Source organism: Apus apus, chromosome 7 (assembly GCF_020740795.1).
Source record: "Apus apus isolate bApuApu2 chromosome 7, bApuApu2.pri.cur, whole genome shotgun sequence".
NCBI classification, from domain to species: Eukaryota; Metazoa; Chordata; class Aves; order Apodiformes; family Apodidae; genus Apus; species Apus apus.
In genome coordinates this window covers 4,038,932-4,053,302 of record NC_067288.1, presented here as the reverse complement: position 1 = coordinate 4,053,302, position 14,371 = coordinate 4,038,932, and the positions used below count along the sequence as shown (strand labels likewise).

The following is a 14,371-nucleotide window of genomic DNA, read 5'->3' as shown; positions in this document are numbered from 1 at the left end:
CCCCCCCCCCCCCTCAAGTTCCTGTCAGGGCGCCATGGCGGGACGGGCCGCTCGGCGCTCCCCGCTCCCTCCGCTCGGGGCGGAGAATCCGGCTCAGGGAGACGCTCCCCTCGGCCCCCCGGGGCTTGGCGGTGAGTCCTGAGAACCTCCCCCCCCCGCCTTCCTCCTCCCCGCAGCCCCTTTGCAGCTCAAGGGCGGAATTAAGGAGGACGGAGAAGTCAAGGCTGAGGGGCCTGGAGGGGTCTCGGCAGCTCGGGCTGTTCCCGCCCTTCTGAGGGGTTGCTCGACAGGCGCTTCCCCCGCACCCGGGGCTCGGTACAAACGTGTGTCGTCCCCCCCCCCGGTGTGGTTCACTGGAGCCAGGGCAAATATTCTTGGAAGGGAAGTCACCCCCTCCTCCTCTGCTCTGCTCTGGTGGGTTCACCTCCAGTTCTGGAGGCCTCAGCACAGGAATGGACGTGGAGCTGTTGGAGCGAGTTCAGAGGAGGCCACCGAGATGATCCAAGCAGCTCTGCTCTGGAGACAGGCTGGGAGAGCTGGGGTGTTCAGCCTGGAGAAGAGAAGGCTCCAGGGAGACCTTAGAGCAGCTTCCAGTGCCTGAAGGGGCTCCAGGGAAGCTGGGGAGGGGCTTTTCATGAGGGCATGGAGTGATGGGATGACTGGGAATGGTTTCAAGCTGAAAAAGGGGAGCTTTAGACGAGATATCAGGAAGAAATTATGATTTCTAAGTGGGGGTTTTGTGCCAAGGGGGTGTTCACCCTCACAAGTTTTACCTGGGGAGCATGAGCTGCAGCTGCTCAGTAAGGAGGGGAGCCAAGAAGGGGTCCTGGCTGGAGAAATGTCCTTCCAGTCCCAGCCTGTGCTTCAGAGTTGAAAACTGTGTGAAAGGCTGGGGTCTGCTCCCTCACTCTCTCTCTTTCCCTGGCAGGCTCGTGATGGATGGTGAATCACAGGAACACATCACCAGCAAACAAACTGCAGTAACCTCTCAGTAGCTGCATTTCACAACGTGAGTGGGAAAAGTGTTCCCAAAGTCAGGAGAAGCAAGCCACTAATTTCCTACTGGCAAGTACATGTCTTTCCTCAGCTCCTCACGACTTCAGAGCTGAGCTATGCCAAGTCTGCTGTCCCAAGCCAAGGTACAATGCTATAATGGAGCATTAAAACAACTTCTATCACATTTCCCCTTATCAGATCTATTAATAAAACAAATTTATTTTGACTGACACACCCCCAAACCACACATTTAAATATGTAGCTCTGCTGGATCTGTTCAGAAGTTGTTTCAAATATCCCGTGGGGATGCTGAGCAGAGCCACTGATTTATTTTGCAATCTGTGTTCACCCCAGTATCTCAGCACCCATCTTTCATGCTGCTTAATAGGAAAAGTGTTGTAAAAATTAAAAGAAAATATTAAAAAATCCCATCATTGCTGAAATGCAAATATCACTGGGAATTTTCACATACCTTTGCCCCATTCTTAAGGAGTAATTTTTAACACAAAGCTGCTTAGCAATATTCTCAAGTCAGGCTGTATGTGATCATTGGGGCCCTCAAGCTGAATGTGCTGTGCTGGCTGTTTACACCCAAGTGTCTTGTGGTGCCAGCATCTGCTGGGTGAAGAAGTGGAAAAGCAAAAAAAAACCAAACACCACCACCACAACAAACAACAACAACAAAAAACCCACCACCAAAACCAAAAGAAAACAAAACCAGCCAAAAAACCCACATTAAAAAGTTTCCTGAAGTTCCACAAATTGCTTGTTGATGAAACTGTTTCATGAAATTAGTAAAAAACCCAAACATGGGCTGTTAGGAAATGAGACAGACCCCTTTGACAGAGAGGAAAGTGCACCTAGCCTTCAGAGCTAGTCAATTTGCTTTTCCTATTTTGCCTGAAAGAGGTGATGGGTAGGTGCTCTTGTTACCTTTCTTCCCTCCCTTTGCCCAAGAAATGGGAAGAAGGCATTGCCACCTCTGGTCCCTCTTCTGCTTTTGCCTTCACTGCTCCAAAGCTCTTCCATCAGCTGCATCCTGTCTTCTGCTTGCAATCCTGCTTTTCTAGAGTGTTTCACATTAATCCTACAGGTTGCATTGCTCAGTGATTGCCCAACCATCAGGACTCCTGAGCATTCCTGGCTGAATCACTCATGCTTGTTCCCATTTATTGACGTGGGAACCTGTGGCCCTGACATCCAACCTTTTGCTCCAGCTTGGCTGGTTTTCACCTACCTGATGCCAGGCAGCAACTGGATTTCTGCAGTTCTCCAGGGGGTTGAGGCTTTCACAAGCCTTCTATAAAATCTGTGCCCCATCCTGTTCCTTCCTGGAATTCTTGGCACTGCTGCAAAACAGGTGTGATTAACGCTGCCTCCTTTTAATTCTGTGTGACCCTCATTTATTTCCTATTTTAAGACTTGTGGTGTCAGTCAGCCCAGGGAGGGTGTAGCTGTGGCCATTTCTGTTGCCTGCATTATTGACCAGAATGATTAATTCATTTAAAACATCTATCTGGTCTTTAAAGTCAGTCACCCAAAAGCCTCAATACTTTCACATACTTCACAGTAAAGTGTAGTGTGTCCTGGAAGAAGCTGTTTATAATTATGGTTTATAATTTCCCAATATGTATGCACAGCAACATCCTCCTCTATAAATGAAAGGGCTCCCTCAAGTGGTCACAACGTTTTGTTACGTTTCACTTTACTGACAGGAATAATTAGATCTATAGTGTAAAGCTGGTCATGAATGGAGCAACGAATGAGCTTCCCTTTTTTGCATAACCAGAAAAAATGGTGTGGGTGTAAGACTGAGGCCAAAATTCAGTCAGGCAAGTGCTGCAGTTAAATATATATATATATATATATAAATTAAGAAACTGGAAAGGACTTCAGCCTGATTTGATAATGCATGATTGAATTTTGGCAGGAAACCCAAAAGCAACCTCCAGTAGATATCACATTGTTGAGGATGCCTGGAGTGTCTGTAAATCACAAAGATTGCTTTTCAAAAACACAGTTCTTGCTGTCATCATGCCAAGATTTTGCATGTAATTACCCTTGTCCCTTTGTAATTTGTATGAGGAGGAAAGTTTTCAAAATATTTGGTGAAAGAGATTCAGAGCAGCAAACTCTGGGGGAAAGACAGAAGGAGCAGAAATTAAACTCCAGCTTCAGTGAGCAATTCCTCACACTGTTACTTTCCAAGCAGTGAAGCTGCTCGTTTTGCTGGCAGATGAAGCAGTGGGATAGAAACAACCGCACCTCTCTCAGCAGAGGGCAGTGGCATCCTTACTCAAGCATCACATCACTTTTTGCCACTGAACTTTAAAGTAAAAAAAGAAAAGTGAAGCCCTCCTGCCAGCCAGCCCTATTGCCTTCCTCTCCAACCTCAGAAATTCAAGTGTTGAGCTTCTTGCCACCACCAAGCAGGAGGTGCACCAGCCAAATTCATTGCTGTGATTCCATTGCTGAAAAGGGAAACTTGCTTTACTTTTTTGAGGAGCAAATAATTTTTCCTTTCCCTACCATTTTGAAGTAATGGAAGGAATAGTCTTGCCAGCTGGGCTGGTGTACTATTTGGGGGGTTTGTTTGTTTGTTTAAATCAAGGAGGTTATTTCTTCAGTATATTTAAAAAGGAGAAGAATCTGGCTAAACATAAATCACTAAAGGTATTGAATCTGTATAGATTCAGTACCTGTAAGATAAAAAAATCTGTTTATATATATAAACTGCTGTCTAATCCTGCTAATCCTGAACTGTGTTTGCTGAAGCTGTTCTTTACCTGCTGTGACATACCAGCTTTCTCTTTCTTGTTAGAAACAATTTCACCTGGGTCTCAACCACACGATATATTATCATCATTCTCCTTGTGACACCAGCTCAAACCAATCTCAGATTTATTTTGCAGCATGTTCTGCTGCTTATTAAAATTACAGGGAAATATTGAGCTGCCTCAGTGAGAGGGTCTCTGAAGTTGTTTGTGCCAGAATACATGGCACTAAATATACAGCCAGCCCTGTAAGAGTGACGTCAGAGAGATTAGTTCCAGAACAAACAAGTCTAGTTAGTAATATAGACTCACCAGCATGTAAGGGCTTTCTAAATATTTTTGTGGAAATGCAGCACTGAACTTGGCCAGCATCTCCTTCCCGTTCCTACAGTAGCAACTGTGCATATTCCCAGTGACTCCACAGATGGCCAGCTGTGTTGCATAGCTGGAACCCTTCCTTGTCACACAGCAGGTAGAAGAGTAGACATTTTACACCAAGTTTAATGACTGCATACTACTCCGTAGTAGTAATCTCTTCCTCTACATATTTTCTAAAAATATGCATCTTTTATCTTTTTCCTAAATAAATACAAAATAGTTTGCTATTGCTTAGCTGGAACAAACAATGTAAGCCAGAACTTTCTACCATTTCATTGTCTCCCATCTGGTTTTTTTTACAGTATAACTGTGCTGACTGCTGATGGACATGGAATATAATGAGTGCTTATGGAATGACTGGTCCAGGATGATTCCCAAGACAGTTGTTTGCAGGTAATTGTACAGTCCTACCTATTTGGTACTTTGCAAAGTGCAGGTTATGGGGACTAATAACTTCCTGTGTGCAGTAATCAACTTTTTCACTTTTCTAATGTGGGAGATTTCCATGGCTTGCTCCACTCCTCAGTTGTAGAAACATGTTCATAGGGCAGGGCTTAATATATTTTTTAATATATTACAGACTGTAATATATATATATTGAAATCTTTTAGTGTCTTCAGAAATATACATTATAAGGCTGTGGCAAAAGTGTTGAATTTTAAACATGTTGGGGGAAAAACCCCATTGTGATCTTACAGAGAAATGTCCTGTAGATAGTTAGCCAGTCTGCTTGAGAAAGAGGAGGCTGAGGGGAGACCTCATCAGTCTCTACAACTACCTGAAGGGTCATTGTAGAGAGGCTGGTGCTGGTCTCTTCTCACAGGGAATTAGTGACAGAACAAGAGGGAATGGGTTCAAGCTGCACCAGGGCAGGTTTAGACTGGACATTAGGAAAAAAATTTTCACAGAAAGAGTGGTCAAACACTGGAACAGGCTGCCCAGGGAGGTGGTGGAGTCACCATCCCTGGATGTGTTAAAGGGTCGTTTGGATGTGGTGTTGGTGGATGTGGTTTAGGGGAGAACTTTGTAGAGTAGGGATGATGGTTGGACTCGGTGCTCCCAAGGGGCTTTTCCAACCTGCATAGTTCTATGATTCTATGCTTGGAGAAGATCATGGGGAAATCTAGGAACATTGGCAGCTAGAAATCTAGGAAATGGCAGCTGGAATCATAATGCCAGAAGTGGTTGAAAGACCCCAAAAAGTATCAGGACATGGGATAAAGCAATCCCTATCAAAACCAGGACATATTTCTCAGCAGAGAACAAATAACTTCATAAAGGATGACTCTCTTTTGTAAACTAACTAAGAAAACACGTATTTAGCTTTCAGTGTTGGACATTTCCTCTTTTCCACCTTGTTTTAATCTCTGCAGAGAGAGATGACACCTACTGAAAGTAGTCCCAAGCAGGGGACGTTTCTAAGTCTGCCCAGCCAGCTCTTTGGCGGTTTCCATGGCAACGGGGCGGAGCGTCCTGCTGCTCTCCCTTCTGCTGGAGCCCTTCCCGAGCTCGACACGGGCCGGTAACACCACGCATTTGTCACTCATCTGCCAAAAAATTTCCCCTTCTCTGCTTAAGGCCAGTCCCATCTGCTCCTTTCTTTTGAAAACACCTGGCTAGAGAGGGAATCCGTTTGTGTATTTGCAATGATTCCGGCCACAGAGGGACTGCTGCTGGTTATACAAGTTGAGGGACTGGAGAGGGCAGTGGTTTCCAACCTTCCTGCCTTGGGAAGAAGTTTTGGGTGGTGGTAAAGGAGAACACTGTAGGGGCCAAGAGAACAAACAAAGAAGCAAGCAAGCAAGCAAGCAAATCCAGATTTCTGTCTAGTCTCCCAAAAGAATCAGACTGAAACTTGGCATCTCTGGCCATAGCAACAAGTAGAGCAGTAAAGAATGTAGAGACTTGGTACAATGCAGCACTTATTGAACGAGATGACAAGCATGAAGGAACACTTCCAAACCCCTGAATTCAGATAGATCTATGTCACAGCTGAGTCTCTGGCAGCTCTCAACAGCCTTTCACTGAAAGTGAAAAAAATAAAAGAGTCAGAGTTACAAAGCTGAAAGAGGAGCTTTAGCTATCAGGTAAGGACTAGTAAAAATGGGAGGTGATAATGGAACTGCACTGGGAGGTGAAGAAATCTGCAGGATTTGCTGCAGTTGATCTCCATTGGGCTGAGTTGACACGGTTACAAAAACATCTTTGTGGTCAGCACTGTTCCTGTTGTTGGCCTAGTGCCTTGAGGCTTACATGCTTTGGAAATATGGATGAGAGATGAAAACTTGAGCTTGTTGAAAGGATTTAAATCTGAAGATGGCAGAACCAGGAGAGGGGTTCTGAGTTCAAGGCACGTAGGTCATGCAAGAGTTCTTGTCTTCACTAGCAAGTTAGTATGAAATATAGTAAAACTGTTCCTGTTAGTTCAACCCTTGCTCACACACACACACAAATCTCTCATTGCATAAAGTGGCTGGAGAAACATGAATTGACACAACTAACCAGAGAGCAGGGTAAACCTTGAGTGGATTCACTTCATCCTTTACCACTGCCTTTTCTGTACAGTGGGGACCCATGTTAGCACCATCAAAACAACCAGCAGTGCTCACTCCCCACAGTTTTTCCGCTTGGACTTTCCTCACCAACTGCTTGCTCCTTGCTTCCCATTAGTGAGCTTATTCACCCAGTTGCAAAAGGCCTCCAGTGCCCACAACAACAATCACCCATCTTCAGCACAGAAGTCTTTGTTTTAGTATTTTGAGAATGTGTCTACTAAGACCTCATTTTCCTGTTGCCTTATGATCAGGCACCAAGTTATGAGAGAACCACTGGCATGATGCTACTTTAGTCTATGAATTTAGGAGGAAGAATCCAAGCTGAAAGCTTTCTGGTGACATTCCAAGTAAGCTGTCATGAGAAGAGAATCCAACACTCAAGACCTCAGCGCTGAGGGAAAATTAGAGGGTTTCATCTACTCAAAGGAAAAGTGTAGAACTATAAATGCTAACTCAGTAACTCCCAAGGAATGAGCATGTGCCATGCTGAGACTGATTGCATCATTAGCAAATCCCTGAGGCCAGATCTCTCTTTCAGACTGTGCAGTATAACAGCTCCAGGGAACATACAAACAGAGGATGCTGATAATTTCACAGTTTCTGCTTCCCTGTGAGGCAGAAAATAGAAGTGCTCTGAAGCTCTTTCCCAGAAACAGAGAAACAGAGTTTTCCAGGGCCATCAAAAGCAGAGGAAGATAGGTGTGTTCTCTGCAAACTGGGAGAAAGGGAAGCACAATAACCCTATGCCATGGCTGCTAATGGAGTCTCTCAGCTGATCAGGCAGGTTTTGTGGACTGAAGCTACAGAACTCATCCCTTGCAGGAGAGGCCCTGGGAAGGGATGTGAAGCTGGCTCAAGCAGACAGAAGGCTCAGAAGCCTGTGCAGTCCACAGTGGATCCATGCCATATCCACCCCTCCCTGAGCAGCACAGATTAGAAGTGTGCCTACTACGCCTGCCCTTTATCACAAGCAGCCCATGGGAAAAGCTTCCAAGACAGATGACTCAAGGTAATTTTGTAGTGTGACTGCATCCTAAGAAAGAGCAGACAAAAAGGGAAAGGCAGACAGCCAGGCGGTCTCTAGCACGCTGAGGTCAAATTCCCCTTCCTGTCACTCTGGGGTGTGGGAAAGTTGAGGATGACACAGGGAGGTAACAGACTTACCCCCGTGTCTGCTGGCAGAGACAGACATGGCACCAGGGGGACTTACAGACACGCTCGTGTGAGCACAACGATATCATCTCTGGCTACCAGAAAGAAGATGCCCGGGTTTCACTCCTGAATGTCTCAACTTCTCTGCATAGTTCGGATTGCAGAGTAAATGCCTCAGCTGTATGAAATGTCCTGCTGGCTCTGGGGAGGTATTATTTCAGGTTGGCTGCAGCTGGGAGTACGTAGCATGACTTCAGGCCTCATTAGATGCACACTTGACAAGTTTTCTGCACAAACACAGAGGGAAGAAAGGTTTGCTTAAGTAAACAAGGCTCATACAGTTGTCTTCTGTGTGTGGGGCAGGGAGTGTCTCTCTGTCTGCCCAGCTGTCTTTTACCTCCCAGTAACATTTGAACCTGTCTCTGATTTGGGTAAAATTGGCCAACAGTTCAGAAACACTGGGTTCCTCTCAGTTTAGTAAAAAATTGAGCCTAATTAGAGGACAGAGTCTCAATTAATGCTCTGAATGGAGGAAACCTGCAGATGAACTCAACTTTGATTAGAATAAGAATTTAAGTTGGCAGGCATCACTGGAACCCATCTAGTCCAATCTCCACCTCAAAGCACACTAGCTTCAAAGTTAGATGCAGCTGTTCAGGGTCTCATTTTGAAAACCTCTCAGGTGTCCCAAGAATCCACTTGGGATTCACCTCAACTTCATGAAACAAATGTATCAAATGCATCTCCTTTGGCTCTGCTGATAATTCGATTTCCCCTCTTTTAAAGAAAGCTTCAGAGTGGCAGCTGGTTGTAAAACCTGCCACGATCCCCACACCAGGCAGCCCATAGGACACTGCTTATGTTAAATACATTTAACCATCAGCTAGTTACTTTATTTTGGCATCATTCAGTGTTAGTTAATGATTAAAAGTACGAAGGTCAGACTCAGAGACACAAGGTTTGGTGTGTCTCATTGTTTGATTTATCAGAAGCTACAAGGGAAGGATTGCTGCTCTGTATGAGTGGGAACTACAGGCTACGTATCCAGCCTGACAAGCTAATGAGAACAAGTCATTCATTAACAGAAGACTTGCTGCTAGGCAAACACACACAGCTGGTTGGGGAAAAGAATTTGGATGTGAAACGAGACAGTGTAGTTGTTTTTTTCTTTATAAGACATTTCCTACTTCAGCAAGTTTATAGTCTAAATAAAGAGCACACAAAACACATTAAGATCCTGATCAGAGGAAGATTTGGGCTTACGTCTTTTCTGAAAGGTTTGGTAATGAGCAGAGAGGCAGAATTTGCAAAGAGAACAGAAATGTTTGCATGTTTAACAGAAGGAACCAGTTCTCAATTTAAGTGAGATTTGATAACAAATGTGTATGCTGCTGCCTTGGGTATCAGTCTATCCTGTGTACACATACACATTCATACAAGCATCTTACAACACCCTGATGCTTTCTCCTGCTTCAGTTGTACAATTACACTTTTCTTTAGAGTAGTTTCACACTCCTGAGCATTTTTAAAAGAAATTACATTAAGCCAGGAAGCTGAAAAGCAGGGATATTAATACTATATAAGTGCGTGAGGAAGGAACACAATGTTATATGAAAGATAATCACAATTCTTGCATAATTAAATAAAAAAGCCTGCCAAGGAAGAATCTCTCTGGACTTTGTAGGATGAAACAATAACCATATTTTAGACCAAACTCTGGCTTTTAAAAAGGAATTCAATTATTTAGGACCATTGCTTAGAGAATGGCACCATTCATGGCCAATGCACATGGGCATTTACCAAAGCAGTCCAGAGCAAGGCTGGATCCTTGCCATCCTGAATTTACAACACAGAGGATCAATCCTGCAAGAATTTGTACCCTGAGGCTTCCTTACAAGATAAAAGACTAAATTCAGAAGTGTGTCCAACTGAAAACAATACCAGGAGTGCAATCACAGTGAGATTGAGTGTATTGTAACAAGGGCAACAGTGAAATATACTGTTTTCAGTCTAATTTAAAAAGGGGATATGAAAGTGCCAGGAACTCACTGGCTGGCAAAGTAATCTGAGCATGAGTGACAGTGTGAGGAGGCAAGAAGACAGAGGTCAAGGGCAACTAATGCATGAAGCAAGCATGGAGAGGAAGTACTGCTAAGTCTTAACTCCATCTTATTTTAGCTGCATGTCTTAGAAAAACAAGTTAAGGACATATTTCTTTCCAGCTAATCTAGCCTTTATTTTGTTTTGGACTATCACGGAGGTTATTCTAATTCAAATACAATACAGTAGTCATCAGAGGACACTGAGGTGGGATGAGGTTGCTTTCAGAGGTGCTGGTGGGGGGTACTGCAGTGTAGTGGTGTGCTCTGAAGCGTTTGCTATCCCTTAGCTGAACATCAGCTCTCTGGCTACAAACCTCTCAGGGAGAGGAAACAGAAAACACAGGAAGAAAAGATCCCATCTGCAAACTACAGGAGGCCCTTCCCTGTCCAATGAGCTAGTAAGATTTCAAATTAGGCATAAACCCCCCCCCCCCCAAAACCCTAGGCTCCTAAACATGAATTAAAGCAACCCTGGAAGTTGGAACTCTGGTGGCAAAATTGACCCACCTGCAGACAAATGCCTCAAAGCCTGAATCATCCCCAGTGCTGTCGAGGGACCTCACATTACCTCAGCAAATGTACTTTATCAGTGATCACACTGTGCAAGCCGAGTACTCATTTGCAATTCCCAGCAGATGCAGAGACTTGTCATCATTTTAGTTTGGTAGAGGCAACAATTTCCAGGGAAAAAGGCAAACAAACATCATTCCTCATGTTCTTATTAGCATACCCTTCTACAACCTTTCGTGCCTGGAACAGATGCTTGGGAGGGGTGGTGCTGCAGTGGCACTTCCAGAAATGTATCAGGAAAACAATTGCTGAAGAAGTTCCCATAATCTGCTTATTCCATGTTTCCCCAATGCTGGCTTTACTCTTAAGGGAGGCTCTGAAGAGGTTATGGGTTATACCATGACAGGCATAGCCCATGCAGGACCTCAGAGCAGTTAATGTGCTGCTGTTCAGAGTTTATAGATACGTACGCAAGGACTGGCCACACAGTTCCCATCCGTGAGGCTGCTTAGTTACACAGCATGCCTAACACAACACAGGGCCCAATAAAAGAAGAATGGGGATGCCTGAGAGGCTGTAGTGAGCTGGCTGTCTCTACACACAGACACACTCCTCTTTTCCACTTCAGCACTGTACACACAGGCCCTTTCCTCCCTCCCCACCGAGCCCTTCGATCGCTCACTCTCCTGGTAGGTGTCAGTGCCAGGAGCTGGCAGCACCAGAAGAGTGGATTGAGTGAGGATGATGCTGAAGCAGCACCAGAGAGATAACAAAAGGCTGGTTGCACTGGGGAAAGGGATAATTTGAGCAGTGGGATGCAGTGTTTTGGGGAAGGGGTGTGTGTGTGTGTAGTTTTAATTTTGGCTATGGTGAAAGAAAGAACAGTTATTAATAGAGGAAGTTTAATCTGCCAGGGGCTGCATGTGAACCCTTCTGTGCTGTTGGGCAAAATCTGTTAGAAAACTCTACTTCCTCAGAAGGCTTTTAGGTTCATAGACCCTCACTGAACAGTTATGTGAGTACCCCAAGCTACCTTGCATGCACTGCACATAAATCCCAATATAAATCACAGTAATGATTGAAAATAACTTTGGAGACAACACTGAAACTCTGCCTCTTGTGCCATGAAAGATCTGTGCAGACAGTACAACAACCAGAGAAGAAAGGGTGAGTGCTTGTTCACGTTGCACCAAAAAACTACCTTCTCCTTTGAACTGGCTCAGCACTTACACACTTTCAGTGTGATTACAGAGTAACCAACCTTGTGTCACAAAGCCTTTATCAGGTTTTTGTTGTTGTTTTTTTTTTAATTTATTTTTTTTAAATGTCTTTTCCCAGAACCACTCTGTTCAGGGTAAGAATTGCCTGCCTGGTGAAGTCCAGGGTGTTCCAGGGATGCTAAGCAGCAATGCCACGGGCCATCTAGTGGACATTACACGTTGCAGACATCCCAGGGGAGTTACATTTGTCCTCAGCTCCACAACTTGCTCTGGTATTGCAATAAAAGCATAGAAATCCTGACTTGATCTCACTTTTGGGAACTCTCCAAATGCCTCATTCAGGCCTCTGCTGTTGTAGGCACTTAACAAGTACCTTAACTAACTCCATCTATGTCCTAAATACCAGCTAAATGTTGAACACAAATCTGTTTCTCTCTGTAGCTTTGATACCCAGAAGGTATATGAGCTGGAAGTAAAGCAAAGATTACTCCTAGAATGAACTTTCAAGCCACTGACAGAGGGCTGCTGGTTAATTTTTCCTAAGTTACAAACAGAAACTGCCCAGTTGACTCAACACTTAGGCTCAGGAGTCTCCAATTTGTCCACAGGCTTCTTCTGGCACAGAAGGTGTACTTCAGGCAAGATGACAGCAGCACACTGGTGACATGCAATGCTGTGCATGTAAGACTGCTCAGCCACCAATTATGTGATTATGTGATTTTTGGAGCACGCTGTGGACGCAGCACAATGCGTTGTCAGTGCTTAGAAGAAGCTTCCAGAAGTGGGTATATGGTGAATATTTAAAGTCTGCTCAGAAGCATTTCTAGAAATATCACATTTCTCATCAGACACTTTACTGTGACCTCAAGGCTGCCTTTGTTCCTTGGTCCTTTTTAGCCCTAGCAGCTCATGAGATGGCAGATGGACTGGAAACCCAAAATTGCCAGGAGGACAGTAGCTGTTACTGATGCTTCATTAATGCACGGTGCCAGACCTCTTCAAAAGAAATTACCTTCTGAAAAACAACCTATTCCTGATACTACATGGGGCTGATAGCATCGCAGCTGATAATAGTAGGTACAGATTTTACCTCTTCAAAGCACTTGGTAATCTTTGCATGGTTAATAAACACGACACTCTGTGAAGTAAATACTCATTAGCTCCTGCTTTAACAATAAGGAGCGGTGTGGCTCAGTGTCCTGGGTGACTCAGAAGCACAGAGTCATTTTTAGTTTGGGGAGTTTCTTGTTTATATCCCCATCCCTGTCCTAGCAGGCTCTCTAGAAGAGCAGCCACCAACCAGGGCATGGCCTCCTGTTGATATGACACCAAACAGGTGATGTTGATGAGAGGACCAAGGCAGGGCTTGTTTAGCACACAACCAGCGATGGCTGGGGCACAGGATTTGAAGCTTTTTTTCATAGGGGAGGACATGGTTTTAAAATACAACAGCAAATGGAAGCTCTGCTGCAAGCCTTCTTCCCCTTGCAACAGGCCTTTTTGGAAAGCCCCTGCCTTACTCCTTCCCCAGTTAAGATGTTTCTGAGTGGCAGACAAGTTCCATGCAGTGGGATGTTAATGTAACATGTAAGTTGCAGCAAGCTGCTGTGTGTGCACAGGCTGCTGGAATGGAGAACAAGAGATTTAATGAGATCTGAGGAAGAAGAACAACATTTAAACCCAATTCTCCTTAGTGCACTTACGTGTAATAGTCTCTTGATACTTAAGTCTTCTTTTAAAATGCTAATGGCCTTCCTCTGGATACTTTTTTATCAGCAGCGAGTAAAAGGCATTAGGAAAGAAAAGCAGTATTGCTGCTGGTTCTTGAAGAGTGGTTCTATCTGGCATGACAACTGCAAATGGCATGAGGGAGTTCTCTGTTTGTTGTCTCTCTACAGTCTCCAGAGAACATATATTTTGTTTACAAGGCAAACCATTTATAAATGCCAAGCCCTGCGAATCCTAGCTGGAATGAGACCAGGAAATGTCTCCACTGCAGAGTTTACCCATGTGGGCCAGTTCTGCCCAAGACTGTCCACCCTGCAGAGACATCCCCTGCTCATATACACACAGCCATGACCCTACAAGGTCCTGGACTTGGCAATGTGTACCCCATGCTACACCCCAGATGTTCCCAGCACTATTTTAAGAACTGTTTTGTTGTGTGCTATCAGCAAGTCTATCTGTAATTCCTGATCTCCCCAGTGTTCTTAGTCCATTAATTTAGTGAGTTGAGGCATTTCTGGCTCCATGTGCTCCTCAATCCCATTTCCTCCAGCCTTTGTCAGAGTACACACCAGCTCAGCTGGATGAGCCACCCCTATTTTAGACAGAATTGTTATTGCAGTGGCACAGTTTGGGTGCAAGTGACACAATGAATAGCATTTCAATAGCACCTCATGACCCTGGGAAGATAGAAGATGACCTTAGAATTCCTGTTGCTAGGAATTCCATGCAAAAATAGCTGTCAGAGAGGAGCTTCTCCTCACCTTCCCACCACAGGACAGTCACACAGAGGTTGGTCCAGCCACAGGTTGCTGTGGCTCCTTGGAAGATGCCTGGCTCTGAGTGTAACCAAGCCAACTTGTCACTGTCATGGCAATTCTCAGTGGTGTGGCTCATCCAGGATGAAGCAACATGAACAAAGCACTAGTGAAATAGTAACTAGCAAGGAGAGCAAAATA

At 44.7% G+C, this 14,371-nt stretch overlaps 1 long non-coding RNA gene across 1 annotated transcript; it reads left to right on the top strand.

Moving 5' to 3' along the window:
- Positions 1 to 45: 45 nt before the first annotated feature.
- LOC127387074 (uncharacterized) lies at positions 46 to 11,950 on the top strand. The gene is made up of 4 exons (XR_007890043.1): positions 46 to 131; positions 929 to 1,139; positions 4,451 to 4,541; positions 11,806 to 11,950. It is a non-coding gene; the product is annotated as an uncharacterized LOC127387074 (long non-coding RNA).
- Positions 11,951 to 14,371: the final 2,421 nt, after the last annotated feature.